The sequence below is a fragment of the Phodopus roborovskii genome, unplaced genomic scaffold (assembly GCF_943737965.1).
Source record: "Phodopus roborovskii unplaced genomic scaffold, PHOROB, whole genome shotgun sequence".
NCBI classification, from domain to species: domain Eukaryota; kingdom Metazoa; phylum Chordata; class Mammalia; order Rodentia; family Cricetidae; genus Phodopus; species Phodopus roborovskii.
In genome coordinates, this window is record NW_026126747.1 from 133,792 (window position 1) to 139,478 (window position 5,687).

The 5,687-nt window shown below is 39.0% G+C and overlaps 1 pseudogene; it reads right to left on the reverse strand.

The window, feature by feature from the left end:
* Window positions 1-2,175: 2,175 nt before the first annotated feature.
* LOC127214545 (diphosphoinositol polyphosphate phosphohydrolase 1-like) lies at window positions 2,176-2,522 on the reverse strand (annotated as a pseudogene).
* Window positions 2,523-5,687: the final 3,165 nt, after the last annotated feature.

Here is a 5,687-nt window from a genome sequence, read left to right on the forward strand (position 1 = left end):
AGTTTGACGTTGGCAGTTGGTTTGCTGTTTATTGTTCTTATTATGTTTAGGTATGGTCCTGTTATCCCTGGATCTCTCCAAGACTTTTATCATGAAAGTGTGTTGAAATTTGTCAAAGGCTTTTTCAGCATCTAGGGATATGACCCTGTGGTTTTTCTTTTTCAGTTTTGTTATATGGTGGATCACATTGATAGATTTTTGTATGATAAACCATCCTGCATTCCAGGGATGAAGCCTACTTGGTTGTAGTGGATGATTTCTCTGATGTATTCTAGGATTCAGTTAGCCAGTATTTTATTGGGTATTTTTGCATCGATGTTCATCAAAGATATTGGTCTGTGGTTTTCTCTCTTAGTTTTGTCTTTGTGAAGTTTGGGTATCAAGGTGATTGTGGCCTCATAAAAAGAGTTTGGTATTGAACCTTCACTTTCTTTTGTGTGGAACAAATTGAGTAGTATTGGTATTAGCTCTGCCTTGAATTTCTAGTTGTATTCATCACAGAAGCCGACTGGCCCTGACCTTTGTTTGGTTGGAAGGCTTTAGAAGACTGCTTCTATTTCATTAGAGGTTATAGATCTATTTAAGTTGTTTGTCTGTTCTTGATTTAATTTTGGTAAGTAACAGTTATCCAGAAAATTTTCCATTTCCTTTGAATTCAAATTTTGTGGAGTACAGGTTTTCAAAGTATGACCTGAAAATTGTCAGGATGTCCTCTGTGTCCTTTGTTATGTGTCCTTTTTTGTTTCTGATTTTGTTAATTTGCATGTTATCTCTCTCCTTTTTCAATAGTTTGAATACAGTTTTGTCTATCTTGTTGATTTCCTAGAAAAACCTACTCTTTGTTGCATTGATTTGTTTGTATTGTTTCCCTGCTTTCTACTTTATTGATTTCAGCCCTCAAATTGATTATTTCCCTGGCTTCTACTACTTCAGGGTGAGTTTGCATCTTTTTGTTTTAAGGCTTTTATTTGTGCTGTTAATTCTCTAATGTGATTTTCCTCCATTTTCTTCATAGGGGCACTTAGTGCAATGAAATCCCCTAAGTACTAGTATGTTGTGTCCTCATTCTATGTGAATTTCAGGTATGGTACAATTGCGCAGTGTTCAGTTTCAATGAGTTTGTCGGGTTTCTGAGATTTGTGTTGTTGTTGAATTCCAATTTTAAAGCATGGTGGTCTGATAAGATATAGGGAACTATTCCCATTTTTTTTTTTTAATCTGTTGAAATTTGTTATGTCACCTAGTATGTGGTTGATTTTAGAGAAGTTTACATGTGGAGCAGAGAAATCAGAGAAGAGGGTAAATTCTTTTGTGTTTGGATGGAATGTTCTATAGATGTCTGTTAATCCCAATTGAGACATAACTTCTATTAGATTTTTGTTTCTTTGTTCAGTTTCTGACTGGTGTTGCTGTCTAGCGGTGAGAGTAGTGTATCAATGTCTCCACTATAAATTGTTTCATGTTTTATATGAGGTTTGAGTTATAATAGCGTTTCTTTTACAAATGTGGGTGCCTTTGTATTTGGGACATAGATGTTCAGAATGGACACTTTTTGCTGATGGATTTCTCCTATGATGAATATGAAATGACCGTCTTATTCTCTTTTGATTAATTTTGGTTTGAACTCTAACGTGTTAGATATTAGGATAGATACATGCTTCTTGGGTCCATTTGATTGGAAGATCTTTTCCCAGCCCTTTACCCTATGGTAATGTCTATCTTTGAATCTTAGTTGTTTTTATTGTATGTTTGTGTATTTATGTGTATTTGTTTTTTTTTTTCATCTCACATGGGTGTCTTTTAATGAAAAATAAAAATTTAGAGAAAATACCTGGCTAGGCTGGGATGAGGCAAATGGGAACGCTTCAGAACCCAAAATGGGAGAGAGAACAGGGTTCCTCTCTCAGAGGGCAGGGTGAGTGAGGGAAGAATGGAGCAAGCAGGAAATTACTCGTGAGTTACATCCCAGTCCCACCCTCAGGAAAAAGAGAAAGAAGTTCCCATCACCCCACACACACCCATATCACTCCACAACCCAGCAGCGCCTCAGTGTACCCCTCTCTGTTGCCCACCATGTCTGGGTCAAGAGGAGGCTGTGAGGAGGGTGAGGGAGTGGTGAGGAGAGCCACACTTCAGTCTGGTTTCCACTCTCTGGCTCTTACAGCAAGTCTGCAGTCATCTAATGCCTGACACAGAAGTGGAGTATGAGGTGGCCGCGACAGGGGAGTGCAGTTGTTGGCAGAGTAGCCTTGCCTCAGCGCCTCAAAGTAGGATGCCTGCCTGCACGGGCTTGTGACATTGTAGCACTTTGATGGCATCTTCTATTTTAAACCACTCTCTCTTCCAATGTTCATGGAGTCTTCCCAGTCTTCCAGCACTTCTGTGACAATAAGCACGTACACATACGTCCTGTTCTCCTGGTTCTCAAAAATTCCAACCAACCTTCCTAAGGTCCCTTTTACTCCAGCCTCCTCACAGACTTCACGGACCGCGGCCACACTCAGCTCCTCCTCAGGCTCCATGCACAGACACTAAGATGGACAATAAACAAATGGGACCTCCTGAAACTGAGAAGCTTGCTTAAGGAAAAGGACACAGTTGACAACACCAAATGACATCCCACAGACTGGGAAAAGATATTCACAAATCCTACATCTGACAAAGGGCTGATCTTCAAAATATGGAAGGGAAAACAAGACACTAGCCACCAAAACACCAAATAACCCTATTAAAAAGTGGAATACAGTAATGAATAGAGAATTCTCAAAAAAGGAATCCAAAATTGCTGAAAGACACTTAAGAAACTTGTTCAACATCCACACCATCAGGTAAATGGAAATCAAAACAACTCTGAGATACCATCTTACTCCTGCCAGAATGACTAAATTTAGAAATATCAATTACAGCTTATCCTGGAGAGGAAGTGGAGAAAGGTGAACACCCGTCCACTGCTGGTGGGAGTGCAAACTTGTACAGCCATTTTGGAGATCAGTATGGCTGGTCCTCAGGAAAATGGGAATCAGTCTACCCTCAGGACCTGGCAATTCCACTCTTTAGACATATACCCAAAAGATCCACATCCATGCAACAAAGACATATGTTCAACTATGTTCATAGCAGCATTGTTTGTAATAACAAGTACCTGGAAGCAACTAAGATAAAGAAGGTTGGGTACATTTACACAATGGAATACTACTCAGTAGACAAACACAATGGAATTTTGAAATAATCAGGCAAAGGAATAGAACTTTAAGAAACCATCTTGAGTGAGATAACCCTGTCACAAAGAGAGTAACATTGTATGTATTCACTCATACATGGATTTTAAACATAGAGCAAAGTATCACCAGCCTATAATTCACACCGCCAGAGAAACAAGGATACAAGGAGGGGTTCCCTAAGTATTTTATACAAGGTGCCTCACAGAAGGGTAAAAGGAACAAGTTTTTCTGAGAATATTGCAAGTGGGGGGGCAGTGAGTGGAGAGGGTATTAGGATAAAGAGAAGTGGAGAAGAGGAGAACCTGTGGGACCAGGAATGTTGAGTCAGGGGGGTCGAAAACAGAGAGCAAAAAGGATATACCATAATAGAAGTAGTGCTTATAGATTTGAAGAGAAAAGTGACTCTAGAGAAATGTCCAGAGACCTACAAGGATGACCCCAACTAACAATTTGAGCAACGGTGAAGGGGGCTACCTTAAATGCCCTTCCCTGATAATGACATTAATAACTAACTAATATGCCATCATAGAACCCTCATATAGTAGCCAATGGAAACAGAAGCAGACATCCAGAGCTAAACACTGAGCTGATATCCTGGAATCCAATTTCAGAGAGTGAGGGGTCAAGAGTGAGGGGTCAATACCAGGGTACAGAAACCCATAGAGACAGCTGACCTGGAAGAAGGGACAGCTCATAGACTCCCAGACTGATAGGTGGAAACCAAGCATCAGATCAACTCAGAACTCCTGAATATGCATCTCAGTTAGAAGGCCTAGGCAGTCTAAGCGACCTCTGACAATTAAACCTGGATGTATCTCTGGTGTGCAAAAAGGACTTTCGGAGCACATTCTGCATGGGGGAATACTCCCTTAGCCTAAAGGCCAGAGGTAGGTCATAGATTCTACTCCACATGACTTAGAGATTTTGATATCCCTCCTGGAATGCATCACACTCCTGTGGAGTGGAAGGGGAATGGGACAGGAGCAGGCGTCAGGGGACATGGGAGGAAGAGTGAACTGGGATAGATATGTAAAATAAGAATATATGTATAATTATATGTAGACTATAGATAGTCACCTATGATAATAAAAACTTATAATCATGTTAGGTTTTCTAGATATGTAGAGATATATTTCAAGTGCAAATATCCTTTAAACCTTTCCAAAGACCTACAGAATATGACATTTAAAATAATTTATTAGAGTTTTTTATTGCACAACTTCTCCAGGAAACACCAATTTTGTCAGAGAGTTAGATATGCATTGAGGAAACCCATTATAGAGTTTTCCTTCAACATGGCAGATAATAGTCATTTGGCAAGAAATTACTCTTTCCTGGACTGTTTGACTGAATGCTGTATAACCTGGACATGCAAAACCCACGGGAAAGTGGCTGCTTGAATTTGGCAAAACATAATGGGACAGTCCTTCAGGATTCTTCATGTAAGAGTCTGCTAGACATTCTGCAGAACTCAAGTAAAGTGACTGACAAACTGCCAATACAGGTGGACAGTTTAAAATTTCCTGCTTCACTGAGAAGTGTGCCAACACACAATGGCCTGTGGGCTGAACATAGATGCCCCAACATTATAAAAGAACTTTGGTGACTGTCCAGGCATCTAGCTGTCCCTCTCAATTATGGACATTATATGTTAATCTTTGAGGTCTTTGATTCATTTGAAGGCAGATAGTTATGTTTACGGATTTCTTTAGTTATGATAAGTGATAAGCTACATGTGAATCTTTAGACTCAAAAAGATAAGATATAGAATTTTTTCTTTAAATTTTGCCAAAATTTGCCAAAATTAATCTACTAAACATTATTAGTTATAGTTCTTCCTGGATAAGTGTTTTTTATATATAATTTTACTATGTTAAAGTTAAAACATTAGTTTTTATTTATACAGAAAAGAGAAATGATGGGAGTATCATATATATATATATATATATATATATATATATGATATATATGCTTGTCTTATTGATTGGTAAATAAAACACTGTTTGGTCGATAGCCAGGCAGAAAGCATAGGCAGAAGAACTGCCAGGCCATGAGAAGGCTGGGTTAGGCAGACAGATTGAGGTGCCATGGGAAAGTGATACCATATAATGATGGAGAAGATAGGATGCACCTGGCATTCTCGTGTAAGATAAGATCTTGTAGGAATACTTAGGTAAGTAGTTATTGATTAAAATTAAGAGAAACCAGCCAGTAAGAAGCCCTAGTCTTCCAGCCATCATTTTTATAGCTAATACAGTTTCTGTGTGCTTATTAGGGGCTGAAGGGTGGTGGGACCTGGAGGCATTATGTGGGAGGACAGAAACACCATCTTCAAAAACTAAGTACAAAGTCTCAATTCTGAAATCTATGCACCAAATATGAAGGCACTCATATTCATGAAAGAAATGATACCAAAACTCAAAGCTCATATAAAACCTAACACACTCACAGTGGGAAGACTTTAAC